This window comes from Amia ocellicauda, unplaced genomic scaffold (assembly GCF_036373705.1).
Source record: "Amia ocellicauda isolate fAmiCal2 unplaced genomic scaffold, fAmiCal2.hap1 HAP1_SCAFFOLD_47, whole genome shotgun sequence".
Lineage (NCBI taxonomy): Eukaryota > Metazoa > Chordata > Actinopteri > Amiiformes > Amiidae > Amia > Amia ocellicauda.
In genome coordinates, this window is record NW_027102983.1 from 50,001 (window position 1) to 67,500 (window position 17,500).

At 43.3% G+C, this 17,500-nt stretch overlaps 12 non-coding genes and 3 pseudogenes across 12 annotated transcripts in view; all 15 read right to left on the reverse strand.

Annotated features, from left to right (window-relative positions):
• Nucleotides 1-929: 929 nt before the first annotated feature.
• Nucleotides 930-1,048, reverse strand: LOC136737410 (5S ribosomal RNA). Its single transcript, XR_010812371.1, has one exon. It is a non-coding gene; the product is annotated as a 5S ribosomal RNA (ribosomal RNA).
• Nucleotides 1,049-2,114: 1,066 nt separating this feature from the next.
• LOC136736758 (5S ribosomal RNA) lies at nucleotides 2,115-2,233 on the reverse strand. Its single transcript, XR_010811813.1, has one exon. It is a non-coding gene; the product is annotated as a 5S ribosomal RNA (ribosomal RNA).
• A 1,066-nt stretch (nucleotides 2,234-3,299) lies between these two features.
• LOC136736843 (uncharacterized) lies at nucleotides 3,300-3,408 on the reverse strand (annotated as a pseudogene).
• Nucleotides 3,409-4,474: 1,066 nt separating this feature from the next.
• On the reverse strand, nucleotides 4,475-4,583 carry LOC136736914 (uncharacterized; annotated as a pseudogene).
• Nucleotides 4,584-5,649: 1,066 nt separating this feature from the next.
• LOC136737110 (5S ribosomal RNA) lies at nucleotides 5,650-5,768 on the reverse strand. The gene has a single exon (XR_010812082.1). It is a non-coding gene; the product is annotated as a 5S ribosomal RNA (ribosomal RNA).
• A 1,055-nt stretch (nucleotides 5,769-6,823) lies between these two features.
• LOC136736793 (uncharacterized) lies at nucleotides 6,824-6,952 on the reverse strand (annotated as a pseudogene).
• A 1,066-nt stretch (nucleotides 6,953-8,018) lies between these two features.
• LOC136737262 (5S ribosomal RNA) lies at nucleotides 8,019-8,137 on the reverse strand. The gene has a single exon (XR_010812228.1). It is a non-coding gene; the product is annotated as a 5S ribosomal RNA (ribosomal RNA).
• A 1,066-nt stretch (nucleotides 8,138-9,203) lies between these two features.
• Nucleotides 9,204-9,322, reverse strand: LOC136736705 (5S ribosomal RNA). The gene has a single exon (XR_010811762.1). It is a non-coding gene; the product is annotated as a 5S ribosomal RNA (ribosomal RNA).
• Nucleotides 9,323-10,372: 1,050 nt separating this feature from the next.
• LOC136737274 (5S ribosomal RNA) lies at nucleotides 10,373-10,491 on the reverse strand. Its single transcript, XR_010812239.1, has one exon. It is a non-coding gene; the product is annotated as a 5S ribosomal RNA (ribosomal RNA).
• Nucleotides 10,492-11,557: 1,066 nt separating this feature from the next.
• On the reverse strand, nucleotides 11,558-11,676 carry LOC136737293 (5S ribosomal RNA). Its single transcript, XR_010812258.1, has one exon. It is a non-coding gene; the product is annotated as a 5S ribosomal RNA (ribosomal RNA).
• Nucleotides 11,677-12,731: 1,055 nt separating this feature from the next.
• LOC136736755 (5S ribosomal RNA) lies at nucleotides 12,732-12,850 on the reverse strand. The gene has a single exon (XR_010811810.1). It is a non-coding gene; the product is annotated as a 5S ribosomal RNA (ribosomal RNA).
• A 1,055-nt stretch (nucleotides 12,851-13,905) lies between these two features.
• On the reverse strand, nucleotides 13,906-14,024 carry LOC136736853 (5S ribosomal RNA). Its single transcript, XR_010811891.1, has one exon. It is a non-coding gene; the product is annotated as a 5S ribosomal RNA (ribosomal RNA).
• A 1,077-nt stretch (nucleotides 14,025-15,101) lies between these two features.
• LOC136737273 (5S ribosomal RNA) lies at nucleotides 15,102-15,220 on the reverse strand. Its single transcript, XR_010812238.1, has one exon. It is a non-coding gene; the product is annotated as a 5S ribosomal RNA (ribosomal RNA).
• Nucleotides 15,221-16,275: 1,055 nt separating this feature from the next.
• On the reverse strand, nucleotides 16,276-16,394 carry LOC136736784 (5S ribosomal RNA). The gene has a single exon (XR_010811838.1). It is a non-coding gene; the product is annotated as a 5S ribosomal RNA (ribosomal RNA).
• A 1,077-nt stretch (nucleotides 16,395-17,471) lies between these two features.
• The window catches only part of LOC136736816 (5S ribosomal RNA), a 119-nt gene continuing 90 nt past the window's right edge, over nucleotides 17,472-17,500 (reverse strand). Inside the window, exon 1 of the ribosomal RNA XR_010811866.1 lies at nucleotides 17,472-17,500. This exon is cut by the window's right edge and continues 90 nt beyond it. This is a non-coding gene — a ribosomal RNA (5S ribosomal RNA).

The following is a 17,500-nucleotide window of genomic DNA, read 5'->3' on the forward strand; positions in this document are numbered from 1 at the left end:
CACGTTGTGGCAACGTTGTGGCAGCGTTGTGCGTTAGCTGGGGTGCCACACCAGACCGGAACTATATTTTACAAAACGAACACATTGTCTTGATAAAACAGCTGTAATTGAGTGCCTGACACGCCAGTCAAGCGCAATCTTGAGAAGGTGTGCATTTCAGTAAGGATTTCAATTGACATGCAGTATGAAACTGAAAGGAGGTTGCATCACTATGATGCATAACATTGCATGTATTGTATTTTCAAGTGTGTGCATTCATCCTGTTGTCATTTTGTTTTGAAAGCAGAAGAATCATTCAACAGGTTGCTGAGACAAATGTAAACCAGTAAAACATATGAAGAGAAACAAACCTTGAATATAAGTTCAGTTGTTTAAACATTTGACAAACTATGGTGAGGGGGTAAGAAAACACACAAATCCAGCAGCTCCTGTATTTCAATACACCAGAACCCAATATTATTGGCGAGTCGGGTAGTCCATCATCACAGTTCGAGGGCAGGCATCATTTCAGTAATTTCATCCCGTTGCATTCACATCCGTGCCTTGAATGAGATTGAATGTGATCTTTGCTCTCAAGTATGTTCCCAAGTTTTACACTTTCGTGCTTTGCATGAATGGGAATGGAACCGTGTGTGTTGAATGAGGCTCCTTGTGAGCACTGAACTTTGTCCGGTGGAGTTCCTTTTTGTGTTGCTGTAATTGTGTAATTTCTCGATGAGAAAGATTAGGCAACATTTAGTCACTTCTAGCCATGATGCTCAATTTATTTACGAATATACCCTAGTTACTAGGGACCGTTTACGTTGGAGAACAAGATCTATTGTATGCCTGTGTATTTGGGGAAGTAAAATCTGAAATAATGATGAAATTGCGTGTATCCAAAGTTAAAACTCGTGATTTGTCGCCCTCTGGTGTGTAAAAGATGCAAAAGCTTACAGCACCTGGTATTCCCAGGCGGTCTCCCATCCAAGTACTGACCAGGCACGAGCCTGCTTAGCTTCCGAGATCGGACGAGATCGGGCGTATTCAGGCTAGTATGGCCGTAAGCCAGGGAGGCTGTCCCTGACGCTCTACTTAAAGGGAAGGCAATATCCGTTTCTGCCGTTCATACTTACAGTTGAACTGTCTCTCTACTCTAAAGCCCGGGACACACCAGCGCGCCGCAGACAGTCCCTGCTAACACGCCACGTTGTGGCAACATTGTGGCAACGTTGTGCGTTAGCTGGGGTGCCACACCAGACCGGAACTATATATTACAAAACGAACACATTGTCTTGATAAAACAGCTGTAATTGAGTGCCTGACACGCCAGTCAAGCGCAATCTTGAGAAGGTGTGCATTTCAGTAAGGATTTCAATTGACATGCAGTATGAAACTGAAAGGAGGTTGCATCACTATGATGCATAACATTGCATGTATTGTATTTTCAAGTGTGTGCATTCATCCTGTTGTCATTTTGTTTTGAAAGCAGAAGAATCATTCAACAGGTTGCTGAGACAAATGTAAACCAGTAAAACATATGAAGAGAAACAAACCTTGAATATAAGTTCAGTTGTTTAAACATTTGACAAACTATGGTGAGGGGTTAAGAAAACACACAAATCCAGCAGCTCCTGTATTTCAATACACCAGAACCCAATATTATTGGCAAGTCGGGTAGTCCATCTTCACAGTTCGAGGGCAGTCATCATTTCAGTAATTTCATCCCGTTGCATTCACATCCGTGCCTTGAATGAGATTGAATGTGATCTTTGCTCTCAAGTATGTTCCCAAGTTTTACACTTTCGTGCTTTGCATGAATGGGAATGGAACCGTGTGTGTTGAATGAGGCTCCTTGTGAGCACTGAACTTTGTCCGGTGGAGTTCTTTTTTGTGTTGCTGTAATTGTCTCATTTCTCGATGAGAAAGATTAGGCAACATTTAGTCACTTCTAGCCATGATGCTCAATTTATTTACGAATGTACCCTAGTTACTAGGGACCGTTTACGTTGGAGAACAAGATCTATTGTATGCCTGTGTATTTGGGGAAGTCAAATCTGAAATAATGATGAAATTGCGTGTATCCAAAGTTAAAACTCGTGATTTGTCGCCCTCTGGTGTGTAAAAGATGCAAAAGCTTACAGCACCAGGTATTCCCAGGCGGTCTCCCATCCAAGTACTGACCAGGAACGAGCCTGCTTAGCTTCCGAGATCGGACGAGATCGGGCGTATTCAGGCTAGTATGGCCGTAAGCCAGGGAGGCTGTCCCTGACGCTCTACTTAAAGGGAAGGCAATATCCGTTTCTGCCGTTCATACTTACAGTTGAACTGTCTCTCTACTCTAAAGCCCGGGACACACCAGCGCGCCGCAGACAGTCCCTGCTAACACGCCACGTTGTGGCAACATTGTGGCAATGTTGTGCATTAGCTGGGGTGCCACACCAGACCGGAACTATATATTACAAAACGAACACATTGTCTTGATAAAACAGCTGTAATTGAGTGCCTGACACGCCATTCAAGCGCAATCTTGAGAAGGTGTGCATTTCAGTAAGGATTTCAATTGACATGCAGTATGAAACTGAAAGGAGGTTGCATCACTATGATGCATAACATTGCATGTATTGTATTTTCAAGTGTGTGCATTCATCCTGTTGTCATTTTGTTTTGAAAGCAGAAGAATCATTCAACAGGTTGCTGAGACAAATGTAAACCAGTAAAACATATGAAGAGAAACAAACCTTGAATATAAGTTCAGTTGTTTAAACATTTGACAAACTATGGTGAGGGGGTAAGAAAACACACAAATCCAGCAGCTCCTGTATTTCAATACACCAGAACCCAATATTATTGGCGAGTCGGGTAGTCCATCATCACAGTTCGAGGGCAGGCATCATTTCAGTAATTTCATCCCGTTGCATTCACATCCGTGCCTTGAATGAGATTGAATGTGATCTTTGCTCTCAAGTATGTTCCCAAGTTTTACACTTTCGTGCTTTGCATGAATGGGAATGGAACCGTGTGTGTTGAATGAGGCTCCTTGTGAGCACTGAACTTTGTCCGGTGGAGTTCCTTTTTGTGTTGCTGTAATTGTGTCATTTCTCGATGAGAAAGATTAGGCAATATTTAGTCACTTCTAGCCATGATGCTCAATTTATTTACGAATGTACCCTAGTTACTAGGGACCGTTTACGTTGGAGAACAAGATCTATTGTATGCCTGTGTATTTGGGGAAGTCAAATCTGAAATAATGATGAAATTGCGTGTATCCAAAGTTAAAACTCGTGATTTGTCGCCCTCTGGTGTGTAAAAGATGCAAAAGCTTACAGCACCTGGAATTCCCAGGCGGTCTCCCATCCAAGTACTGACCTGGCCCAAGCCTGCTTAGCTTCCGAGATCGGGCGTATTCAGGCTAGTATGGCCGTAAGCCAGGAATGCTGTCCCTGACACTCTACTTAAAGGGAAGGCAATATCCGTTTCTGCCGTTCATACTTACAGTTGAACTGTCTCTCTACTCTAAAGCCCGGGACACACCAGCGCGCCGCAGACAGTCCCTGCAAACACGCCACGTTGTGGCAACATTGTGGCAACGTTGTGCGTTAGCTGGGGTGCCACACCAGACCGGAACTATATATTACAAAACGAACACGTTGTCTTGATAAAACAGCTGTAATTGAGTGCCTGACACGCCAGTCAAGCGCAATCTTGAGAAGGTGTGCATTTCAGTAAGGATTTCAATTGACATGCAGTATGAAACTGAAAGGAGGTTGCATCACTATGATGCATAACATTGCATGTATTGTATTTTCAAGTGTGTGCATTCATCCTGTTGTCATTTTGTTTTGAAAGCAGAAGAATCATTCAACAGGTTGCTGAGACAAATGTAAACCAGTAAAACATATGAAGAGAAACAAACCTTGAATATAAGTTCAGTTGTTTAAACATTTGACAAACTATGGTGAGGGGGTAAAAAAACACACAAATCCAGCAGCTCCTGTATTTCAATACACCAGAACCCAATATTATTGGCGAGTCGGGTAGTCCATCATCACAGTTCGAGGGCAGGCATCATTTCAGTAATTTCATCCCGTTGCATTCACATCCGTGCCTTGAATGAGATTGAATGTGATCTTTGCTCTCAAGTATGTTCCCAAGTTTTACACTTTCGTGCATTGCATGAATGGGAATGGAACCGTGTGTGTTGAATGAGGCTCCTTGTGAGCACTGAACTTTGTCCGGTGGAGTTCCTTTTTGTGTTGCTGTAATTGTGTCATTTCTCGATGAGAAAGATTAGGCAACATTTAGTCACTTCTAGCCATGATGCTCAATTTATTTACGAATGTACCCTAGTTACTAGGGACCGTTTACGTTGGAGAACAAGATCTATTGTATGCCTGTGTATTTGGGGAAGTAAAATCTGAAATAATGATGAAATTGCGTGTATCCAAAGTTAAAACTCGTGATTTGTCGCCCTCTGGTGTGTAAAAGATGCAAAAGCTTACAGCACCTGGTATTCCCAGGCGGTCTCCCATCCAAGTACTGACCTGGCCCAAGCCTGCTTAGCTTCCGAGATCGTGCGTATTCAGGCTAGTATGGCCGTAAGCCAGGAATGCTGTCCCTGACACTCTACTTAAAGGGAAGGCAATATCCGTTTCTGCCGTTCATACTTACAGTTGAACTGTCTCTCTACTCTAAAGCCCGGGACACACCAGCGCGCCGCAGACAGTCCCTGCTAACACGCCACGTTGTGGCAACATTGTGGCAACGTTGTGCGTTAGCTGGGGTGCCACACCAGACCGGAACTATATATTACAAAACGAACACGTTGTCTTGATAAAACAGCTGTAATTGAGTGCCTGACACGCCAGTCAAGCGCAATCTTGAGAAGGTGTGCATTTCAGTAAGGATTTCAATTGACATGCAGTATGAAACTGAAAGGAGGTTGCATCACTATGATGCATAACATTGCATGTATTGTATTTTCAAGTGTGTGCATTCATCCTGTTGTCATTTTGTTTTGAAAGCAGAAGAATCATTCAACAGGTTGCTGAGACAAATGTATACCAGTAAAACATATGAAGAGAAACAAACCTTGAATATAAGTTCAGTTGTTTAAACATTTGACAAACTATGGTGAGGGGGTAAAAAAACACACAAATCCAGCAGCTCCTGTATTTCAATACACCAGAACCCAATATTATTGGCGAGTCGGGTAGTCCATCATCACAGTTCGAGGGCAGGCATCATTTCAGTAATTTCATCCCGTTGCATTCACATCCGTGCCTTGAATGAGATTGAATGTGATCTTTGCTCTCAAGTATGTTCCCAAGTTTTACACTTTCGTGCATTGCATGAATGGGAATGGAACCGTGTGTGTTGAATGAGGCTCCTTGTGAGCACTGAACTTTGTCTGGTGGAGTTCCTTTTTGTGTTGCTGTAATTGTGTCATTTCTCGATGAGAAAGATTAGGCAACATTTAGTCACTTCTAGCCATGATGCTCAATTTATTTACGAATGTACCCTAGTTACTAGGGACCGTTTACGTTGGAGAACAAGATCTATTGTATGCCTGTGTATTTGGGGAAGTAAAATCTGAAATAATGATGAAATTGCGTGTATCCAAAGTTAAAACTCGTGATTTGTCGCCCTCTGGTGTGTAAAAGATGCAAAAGCTTACAGCACCCGGTATTCCCAGGCGGTCTCCCATCCAAGTACTGACCAGGCCCGAGCCTGCTTAGCTTCCGAGATCGGACGAGATCGGGCGTATTCAGGCTAGTATGGCCGTAAGCCAGGGAGGCTGTCCCTGACGCTCTACTTAAAGGGAAGGCAATATCAGTTTCTGCCGTTCATACTTACAGTTGAACTGTCACTCTACTCTAAAGCCCGGGACAAACCAGCGCGCCGCAGACAGTCCCTGCTAACACGAAACGTTGTGGCAACGTTGTGCGTTAGCTGGGGTGCCACACCAGACCGGAACTATGTATTACAAAACGAACACATTGTCTTGATAATACAGCTGTAATTGAGTGCCTGACACGCCAGTCAAGCGCAATCTTGAGAAGGTGTGCATTTCAGTAAGGATTTCAATTGACATGCAGTATGAAACTGAAAGGAGGTTGCATCACTATGATGCATAACATTGCATGTATTGTATTTTCAAGTGTGTGCATTCATCCTGTTGTCATTTTGTTTTGAAAGCAGAAGAATCATTCAACAGGTTGCTGAGACAAATGTAAACCAGTAAAACATATGAAGAGAAACAAACCTTGAATATAAGTTCAGTTGTTTAAACATTTGACAAACTATGGTGAGGGGGTAAGAAAACACACAAATCCAGCAGCTCCTGTATTTCAATACACCAGAACCCAATATTATTGGCGAGTCGGGTAGTCCATCATCACAGTTCGAGGGCAGGCATCATTTCAGTAATTTCATCCCGTTGCATTCACATCCGTGCCTTGAATGAGATTGAATGTGATCTTTGCTCTCAAGTATGTTCCCAAGTTTTACACTTTCGTGCTTTGCATGAATGGGAATGGAACCGTGTGTGTTGAATGAGGCTCCTTGTGAGCACTGAACTTTGTCCGGTGGAGTTCCTTTTTGTGTTGCTGTAATTGTGTCATTTCTCGATGAGAAAGATTAGGCAACATTTAGTCACTTCTAGCCATGATGCTCAATTTATTTACGAATGTACCCTAGTTACTAGGGACCGTTTACGTTGGAGAACAAGATCTATTGTATGCCTGTGTATTTGGGGAAGTCAAATCTGAAATAATGATGAAATTGCGTGTATCCAAAGTTAAAACTCGTGATTTGTCGCCCTCTGGTGTGTAAGAGATGCAAAAGCTTACAGCACCTGGTATTCCCAGGCGGTCTCCCATCCAAGTACTGACCAGGCCCGAGCCTGCTTGGCTTCCGAGATCGGACGAGATCGGACGAGATCGGGCGTATTCAGGCTAGTATGGCCGTAAGCCAGGGAGGCTGTCCCTGACGCTCTACTTAAAGGGAAGGCAATATCCGTTTCTGCCGTTCATACTTACAGTTGAACTGTCTCTCTACTCTAAAGCCCGGGACACACCAGCGCGCCGCAGACAGTCCCTGCTAACACGCCACGTTGTGGCAACATTGTGGCAACGTTGTGCGTTAGCTGGGGTGCCACACCAGACCGGAACTATGTATTACAAAACGAACACATTGTCTTGATAAAACAGCTGTAATTGAGTGCCTGACACGCCAGTCAAGCGCAATCTTGAGAAGGTGTGCATTTCAGTAAGGATTTCAATTGACATGCAGTATGAAACTGAAAGGAGGTTGCATCACTATGATGCATAACATTGCATTTATTGTATTTTCAAGTGTGTGCATTCATCCTGTTGTCATTTTTTTTTGAAAGCAGAAGAATCATTCAACAGGTTGCTGAGACAAATGTAAACCAGTAAAACATATGAAGAGAAACAAACCTTGAATATAAGTTCAGTTGTTTAAACATTTGACAAACTATGGTGAGGGGGTAAGAAAACACACAAATCCAGCAGCTCCTGTATTTCAATACACCAGAACCCAATATTATTGGCGAGTCGGGTAGTCCATCATCACAGTTCGAGGGCAGGCATCATTTCAGTAATTTCATCCCGTTGCATTCACATCCGTGCCTTGAATGAGATTGAATGTGATCTTTGCTCTCAAGTATGTTCCCAAGTTTTACACTTTCGTGCTTTGCATGAATGGGAATGGAACCGTGTGTGTTGAATGAGGCTCCTTGTGAGCACTGAACTTTGTCCGGTGGAGTTCCTTTTTGTGTTGCTGTAATTGTGTCATTTCTCGATGAGAAAGATTAGGCAACATTTAGTCACTTCTAGCCATGATGCTCAATTTATTTACGAATGTACCCTAGTTACTAGGGACCGTTTACGTTGGAGAACAATATCTATTGTATGCCTGTGTATTTGGGGAAGTCAAATCTGAAATAATGATGAAATTGCGTGTATCCAAAGTTAAAACTCGTGATTTGTCGCCCTCTGGTGTGTAAAAGATGCAAAAGCTTACAGCACCTGGTATTCCCAGGCGGTCTCCCATCCAAGTACTGACCAGGCCCGAGCCTGCTTAGCTTCCGAGATCGGACGAGATCGGGCGTATTCAGGCTAGTATGGCCGTAAGCCAGGGAGGCTGTCCCTGACGCTCTACTTAAAGGGAAGGCAATATACGTTTCTGCCGTTCATACTTACAGTTGAACTGTCTCTCTACTCTAAAGCCCGGGACACACCAGCGCGCCGCAGACAGTCCCTGCTAACACGCCACGTTGTGGCAACATTGTGGCAACGTTGTGCGTTAGCTGGGGTGCCACACCAGACCGGAACTATGTATTACAAAACGAACACATTGTCTTGAAAAAACAGCTGTAATTGAGTGCCTGACACGCCAGTCAAGCGCAATCTTGAGAAGGTGTGCATTTCAGTAAGGATTTCAATTGACATGCAGTATGAAACTGAAAGGAGGTTGCATCACTATGATGCATAACATTGCATGTATTGTATTTTCAAGTGTGTGCATTCATCCTGTTGTCATTTTAATTTGAAAGCAGAAGAATCATTCAACAGGTTGCTGAGACAAATGTAAACCAGTAAAACATATGAAGAGAAACAAACCTTGAATATAAGTTCAGTTGTTTAAACATTTGACAAACTATGGTGAGGGGGTAAGAAAACACACACATCCAGCAGCTCCTGTATTTCAATACACCAGAACCCAATATTATTGGCGAGTCGGGTAGTCCATCATCACAGTTCGAGGGCAGGCATCATTTCAGTCATTTCATCCCGTTGCATTCACATCCGTGCCTTGAATGAGATTGAATGTGATCTTTGCTCTCAAGTAAGTTCCCAAGTTTTACACTTTCGTGCTTTGCATGAATGGGAATGGAACCGTGTGTGTTGAATGAGGCTCCTTGTGAGCACTGAACTTTGTCCGGTGGAGTTCCTTTTTGTGTTGCTGTAATTGTGTCATTTCTCGATGAGAAAGATTAGGCAACATTTAGTCACTTCTAGCCAAGATGCTCAATTTATTTACGAATGTACCCTAGTTACTAGGGACCGTTTACGTTGGAGAACAAGATCTATTGTATGCCTGTGTATTTGGGGAAGTCAAATCTGAAATAATGATGAAATTGCGTATATCCAAAGTTAAAACTCGTGATTTGTCGCCCTCTGGTGTGTAAAAGATGCAAAAGCTTACAGCACCTGGTATTCCCAGGCGGTCTCCCATCCAAGTACTGACCAAGCCCAAGCCTGCTTAGCTTCCAAGATCGGACAAGATTGGGCGTATTCAGGCTAGTATGGCCGTAAGCCAGGGAGGCTGTCCCTGACGCTCTACTTAAAGGGAAGGCAATATCCGTTTCTGCCGCTCATACTTACAGTTGAACTGTCTCTCTACTCTAAAGTCCGGGACACACCAGCGCGCCGCAGACAGTCCCTGCTAACACGAAACGTTGTGGCAACGTTGTGCGTTAGCTGGGGTGCCACACCAGACCTATGAATTACAAAACTAACACATTGTCTTGATAAAACAGCTGTAATTGAGTGCCTGACACGCCATTCAAGCGCAATCTTGAGAAGGTGTGCATTTCAGTAAGGATTTAAATTGACATGCAGTATGAAACTGAAAGGAGGTTGCATCACTATGATGCATAACATTGCATGTATTGTATTTTCAAGTGTGTGCATTCATCCTGTTGTCATTTTGTTTTGAAAGCAGAAGAATCATTCAACAGGTTGCTGAGACAAATGTAAACCAGTAAAACATATGAAGAGAAACAAACCTTGAATATAAGTTCAGTTGTTTAAACATTTGACAAACTATGGTGAGGGGGTAAGAAAACACACAAATCCAGCAGCTCCTGTATTTCAATACACCAGAACCCAATATTATTGGCGAGTCGGGTAGTCCATCATCACAGTTCGAGGGCAGGCATCATTTCAGTAATTTCATCCCGTTGCATTCACATCCGTGCCTTGAATGAGATTGAATGTGATCTTTGCTCTCAAGTATGTTCCCAAGTTTTACACTTTCGTGCTTTGCATGAATGGGAATGGAACCGTGTGTGTTGAATGAGGCTCCTTGTGAGCACTGAACTTTGTCCGGTGGAGTTCCTTTTTGTGTTGCTGTAATTGTGTCATTTCTCGATGAGAAAGATTAGGCAACATTTAGTCACTTCTAGCCATGATGCTCAATTTATTTACGAATGTACCCTAGTTACTAGGGACCGTTTACGTTGGAGAACAAGATCTATTGTATGCCTGTGTATTTGGGGAAGTCAAATCTGAAATAATGATGAAATTGCGTGTATCCAAAGTTAAAACTCGTGATTTGTCGCCCTCTGGTGTGTAAGAGATGCAAAAGCTTACAGCACCTGGTATTCCCAGGCGGTCTCCCATCCAAGTACTGACCAGGCCCGAGCCTGCTTAGCTTCCGAGATCGGACGAGATCGGGCGTATTCAGGCTAGTATGGCCGTAAGCCAGGGAGGCTGTCCCTGACGCTCTACTTAAAGGGAAGGCAATATCCGTTTCTGCCGTTCATACTTACAGTTGAACTGTCTCTCTACTCTAAAGCCCGGGACACACCAGCGCGCCGCAGACAGTCCCTGCTAACACGCCACGTTGTGGCAACATTGTGGCAACGTTGTGCGTTAGCTGGGGTGCCACACCAGACCGGAACTATGTATTACAAAACGAACACATTGTCTTGATAAAACAGCTGTAATTGAGTGCCTGACACGCCAGTCAAGCGCAATCTTGAGAAGGTGTGCATTTCAGTAAGGATTTCAATTGACATGCAGTATGAAACTGAAAGGAGGTTGCATCACTATGATGCATAACATTGCATGTATTGTATTTTCAAGTGTGTGCATTCATCCTGTTGTCATTTTAATTTGAAAGCAGAAGAATCATTCAACAGGTTGCTGAGACAAATGTAAACCAGTAAAACATATGAAGAGAAACAAACCTTGAATATAAGTTCAGTTGTTTAAACATTTGACAAACTATGGTGAGGGGGTAAGAAAACACACACATCCAGCAGCTCCTGTATTTCAATACACCAGAACCCAATATTATTGGCGAGTCGGGTAGTCCATCATCACAGTTCGAGGGCAGGCATCAATTCAGTTATTTCATCCCGTTGCATTCACATCCGTGCCTTGAATGAGATTGAATGTGATCTTTGCTCTCAAGTATGTTCCCAAGTTTTACACTTTCGTGCTTTGCATGAATGGGAATGGAACCGTGTGTGTTGAATGAGGCTCCTTGTGAGCACTGAACTTTGTCCGGTGGAGTTCCTTTTTGTGTTGCTGTAATTGTGTCATTTCTCGATGAGATAGATTAGGCAACATTTAGTCACTTCTAGCCATGATGCTCAATTTATTTACGAATGTACCCTAGTTTCTAGGGACCGTTTACGTTGGAGAACAAGATCTATTGTATGCCTGTGTATTTGGGGAAGTCAAATCTGAAATAATGATGAAATTGCGTGTATCCAAAGTTAAAACTCGTGATTTGTCACCCTCTGGTGTGTAAAAGATGCAAAAGCTTACAGCACCTGGTATTCCCAGGCGGTCTCCCATCCAAGTACTGACCAGGCCCGAGCCTGCTTAGCTTCCGAGATCGGACGAGATCGGGCGTATTCAGGCTAGTATGGTCGTAAGCAAGGGAGGCTGTCCCTGACGCTCTACTTAAAGGGAAGGCAATATCCGTTTCTGCCGCTCATACTTGCAGTTGATCTGTCTCTCTACTCTAAAGTCCGGGACACACCAGCGCGCCGCAGACAGTCCCTGCTAACACGAAACGTTGTGGCAACGTTGTGCGTTAGCTGGGGTGCCACACCAGACCGGAACTATATATTACAAAACGAACACATTGTCTTGATAAAACAGCTGTAATTGAGTGCCTGACACGCCAGTCAAGCGCAATCTTGAGAAGGTGTGCATTTCAGTAAGGATTTCAATTGACATGCAGTATGAAACTGAAAGGAGGTTGCATCACTATGATGCATAACATTGCATGTATTGTATTTACAAGTGTGTGCATTCATCCTGTTGTCATTTTGTTTTGAAAGCAGAAGAATCATTCAACAGGTTGCTGAGACAAATGTAAACCAGTAAAACATATGAAGAGAAACAAACCTTGAATATAAGTTCAGTTGTTTAAACATTTGACAAACTATGGTGTTGGGGTAAGAAAACACACAAATCCAGCAGCTCCTGTATTTCAATACACCAGAACCCAATATTATTGGCGAGTCGGGTAGTCCATCATCACAGTTCGAGGGCAGGCATCATTTCAGTAATTTCATCCCGTTGCATTCACATCCGTGCCTTGAATGAGATTGAATGTGATCTTTGCTCTCAAGTATGTTCCCAAGTTTTACACTTTCGTGCTTTGCATGAATGGGAATGGAACCGTGTGTGTTGAATGAGGCTCCTTGTGAGCACTGAACTTTGTCCGGTGGAGTTCCTTTTTGTGTTGCTGTAATTGTGTCATTTCTCGATGAGAAAGATTAGGCAACATTTAGTCACTTCTAGCCATGATGCTCAATTTATTTACGAATGTACCCTAGTTACTAGGGACCGTTTACGTTGGAGAACAAGATCTATTGTATGCCTGTGTATTTGGGGAAGTCAAATCTGAAATAATGATGAAATTGCGTGTATCCAAAGTTAAAACTCGTGATTTGTCGCCCTCTGGTGTGTAAAAGATGCAAAAGCTAACAGCACCTGGTATTCCCAGGCGGTCTCCCATCCAAGTACTGACCAGGCCGGAGCCTGCTTAGCTTCCAAGATCGGACGAGATCGGGCGTATTCAGGCTAGTATGGCCGTAAGCCAGGGAGGCTGTCCCTGACGCTCTACTTAAAGGGAAGGCAATATCCGTTTCTGCCGCTCATACTTGCAGTTGAACTGTCTCTCTACTCTAAAGTCCGGGACACACCAGCGCGCCACAGACAGTCCCTGCTAACACGAAACGTTGTGGCAACGTTGTGCGTTAGCTGGGGTGCCACACCAGACCGGAACTATATTTTACAATACGAACACATTGTCTTGATAAAACAGCTGTAATTGAGTGCCTGACACGCCAGTCAAGCGCAATCTTGAGAAGGTGTGCATTTCAGTAAGGATTTCAATTGACATGCAGTATGAAACTGAAAGGAGGTTGCATCACTATGATGCATAACATTGCATGTATTGTATTTTCAAGTGTGTGCATTCATCCTGTTGTCATTTTGTTTTGAAAGCAGAAGAATCATTCAACAGGTTGCTGAGACAAATGTAAACCAGTAAAACATATGAAGAGAAACAAACCTTGAATATAAGTTCAGTTGTTTAAACATTTGACAAACTATGGTGAGGGGGTAAGAAAACACACAAATCCAGCAGCTCCTGTATTTCAATACACCAGAACCCAATATTATTGGCGAGTCGGGTAGTCCATCATCACAGTTCGAGGGCAGGCATCATTTCAGTAATTTCATCCCGTTGCATTCACATCCGTGCCTTGAATGAGATTGAATGTGATCTTTGCTCTCAAGTATGTTCCCAAGTTTTACACTTTCGTGCTTTGCATGAATGGGAATGGAACCGTGTGTGTTGAATGAGTCTCCTTGTGAGCACTGAACTTTGTGTGGTGGAGTTCCTTTTTGTGTTGCTGTAATTGTGTCATTTCTTGATGAGAAAGATTAGGCAACATTGAGTCACTTCTAGCCATGATGCTCAATTAATTTACGAATGTACCCTAGTTACTAGGGACCGTTTACGTTGGAGATCAAGATCTATTGTATGCCTGTGTATTTGGGGAAGTAAAATCTGAAATAATGATGAAATTGTGTGTATCCAAAGTTAAAACTCGTGATTTGTCGCCCTCTGGTGTGTAAAAGGTGCAAAAGCTTACAGCACCTGGTATTCCCAGGCGGTCTCCCATCCAAGTACTGACCAGGCCCGAGGCTGCCTGGCTTCCGAGATCGGTCGAGATCGGGCGTATTCAGGCTAGTATGGCCGTAAGCCAGGGAGGCTGTCCCTGACGCTCTACTTAAAGGGAAGGCAATATCCGTTTCTGCCGATCATACTTACAGTTGAACTGTCTCTCTACTCTAAAGCCCGGGACACACCAGCGCGCCGCAGACAGTCCCTGCTAACACGCCACGTTGTGGCAACGTTGTGGCAACGTTGTGGCAACGTTGTGCGTTAGTTGGGGTGCCACACCAGACCGGAACTATATTTTACAAAACGAACACATTGTCTTGATAAAACAGCTGTAATTGAGTGCCTGACACGCCAGTCAAGCGCAATCTTGAGAAGGTGTGCATTTCAGTAAGGATTTCAATTGACATGCAGTATGAAACTGAAAGGAGGTTGCATCACTATGATGCATAACATTGCATGTATTGTATTTACAAGTGTGTGCATTCATCCTGTTGTCATTTTGTTTTGAAAGCAGAAGAATCATTCAACAGGTTGCTGAGACAAATGTAAACCAGTAAAACATATGAAGAGAAACAAACCTTGAATATAAGATCAGTTGTTTAAACATTTGACAAACTATGGTGAGGGGGTAAGAAAACACACAAATCCAGCAGCTCCTGTATTTCAATACACCAGAACCCAATATTATTGGCGAGTCGGGTAGTCCATCATCACAGTTCGAGGGCAGGCATCATTTCAGTAATTTCATCCCGTTGCATTCACATCCGTGCCTTGAATGAGATTGAATGTGATCTTTGCTCTCAAGTATGTTCCCAAGTTTTACACTTTCGTGCTTTGCATGAATGGGAATGGAACCGTGTGTGTTGAATGAGGCTCCTTGTGAGCACTGAACTTTGTCCGGTGGAGTTCCTTTTTGTGTTGCTGTAATTGTGTCATTTCTCGATGAGAAAGATTAGGCAACATTTAGTCACTTCTAGCCATGATGCTCAATTTATTTACGAATGTACCCTAGTTACTAGGGACCGTTTACGTTGGAGAACAAGATCTATTGTATGCCTGTGTATTTGGGGAAGTCAAATCTGAAATAATGATGAAATTGCGTGTATCCAAAGTTAAAACTCGTGATTTGTCGCCCTCTGGTGTGTAAAAGATGCAAAAGCTTACAGCACCTGGTATTCCCAGGCGGTCTCCCATCCAAGTACTGACCAGGCCGGAGCCTGCTTAGCTTCCGAGATCGGACGAGATCGGGCGTATTCAGGCTAGTATGGCCGTAAGCCAGTGAGGCTGTCCCTGACGCTCTACTTAAAGGGAAGGCAATATCCGTTTCTGCCGCTCATACTTGCAGTTGAACTGTCTCTCTACTCTAAAGTCCGGGACACACCAGCGCGCCACAGACAGTCCCTGCTAACACGAAACGTTGTGGCAACGTTGTGCGTTAGCTGGGGTGCCACACCAGACCGGAACTATATTTTACAAAACGAACACATTGTCTTGATAAAACAGCTGTAATTGAGTGCCTGACACGCCAGTCAAGCGCAATCTTGAGAAGGTGTGCATTTCAGTAAGGATTTCAATTGACATGCAGTATGAAACTGAAAGGAGGTTGCATCACTATGATGCATAACATTGCATGTATTGTATTTTCAAGTGTGTGCATTCATCCTGTTGTCATTTTGTTTTGAAAGCAGAAGAATCATTCAACAGGTTGCTGAGACAAATGTAAACCAGTAAAACATATGAAGAGAAACAAACCTTGAATATAAGTTCAGTTGTTTAAACATTTGACAAACTATGGTGAGGGGGTAAGAAAACACACAAATCCAGCAGCTCCTGTATTTCAATACACCAGAACCCAATATTATTGGCGAGTCGGGTAGTCCATCATCACAGTTCGAGGGCAGGCATCATTTCAGTAATTTCATCCCGTTGCATTCACATCCGTGCCTTGAATGAGATTGAATGTGATCTTTGCTCTCAAGTATGTTCCCAAGTTTTACACTTTCGTGCTTTGCATGAATGGGAATGGAACCGTGTGTGTTGAATGAGTCTCCTTGTGAGCACTGAACTTTGTGTGGTGGAGTTCCTTTTTGTGTTGCTGTAATTGTGTCATTTCTTGATGAGAAAGATTAGGCAACATTGAGTCACTTCTAGCCATGATGCTCAATTAATTTACGAATGTACCCTAGTTACTAGGGACCGTTTACGTTGGAGATCAAGATCTATTGTATGCCTGTGTATTTGGGGAAGTAAAATCTGAAATAATGATGAAATTGTGTGTATCCAAAGTTAAAACTCGTGATTTGTCGCCCTCTGGTGTGTAAAAGGTGCAAAAGCTTACAGCACCTGGTATTCCCAGGCGGTCTCCCATCCAAGTACTGACCAGGCCCGAGCCTGCCTGGCTTCCGAGATCGGTCGAGATCGGGCGTATTCAGGCTAGTATGGCCGTAAGCCAGGGAGGCTGTCCCTGACGCTCTACTTAAAGGGAAGGCAATATCCGTTTCTGCCGATTATACTTACAGTTGAACTGTCTCTCTACTCTAAAGCCCGGGACACACCAGCGCGCCGCAGACAGTCCCTGCTAACACGCCACGTTGTGGCAACGTTGTGGCAACGTTGTGGCAACGTTGTGCGTTAGTTGGGGTGCCACACCAGACCGGAACTATATTTTACAAAACGAACACATTGTCTTGATAAAACAGCTGTAATTGAGTGCCTGACACGCCAGTCAAGCGCAATCTTGAGAAGGTGTGCATTTCAGTAAGGATTTCAATTGACATGCAGTATGAAACTGAAAGGAGGTTGCATCACTATGATGCATAACATTGCATGTATTGTATTTTCAAGTGTGTGCATTCATCCTGTTGTCATTTTGTTTTGAAAGCAGAAGAATCATTCAACAGGTTGCTGAGACAAATGTAAACCAGTAAAACATATGAAGAGAAACAAACCTTGAATATAAGTTCAGTTGTTTAAACATTTGACAAACTATGGTGAGGGGGTAAGAAAACACACAAATCCAGCAGCTCCTGTATTTCAATACACCAGAACCCAATATTATTGGCGAGTCGGGTAGTCCATCATCACAGTTCGAGGGCAGGCATCATTTCAGTAATTTCATCCCGTTGCATTCACATCCGTGCCTTGAATGAGATTGAATGTGATCTTTGCTCTCAAGTATGTTTCCAAGTTTTACACTTTCGTGCTTTGCATGAATGGGAATGGAACCGTGTGTGTTGAATGAGTCTCCTTGTGAGCACTGAACTTTGTGTGGTGGAGTTCCTTTTTGTGTTGCTGTAATTGTGTCATTTCTTGATGAGAAAGATTAGGCAACATTGAGTCACTTCTAGCCATGATGCTCATTTAATTTACGAATGTACCCTAGTTACTAGGGACCGTTTACGTTGGAGATCAAGATCTATTGTATGCCTGTGTATTTGGGGAAGTAAAATCTGAAATAATGATGAAATTGTGTGTATCCAAAGTTAAAACTCGTGATTTGTCGCCCTCTGGTGTGTAAAAGGTGCAAAAGCTTACAGCACCTGGTATTCCCAGGCGG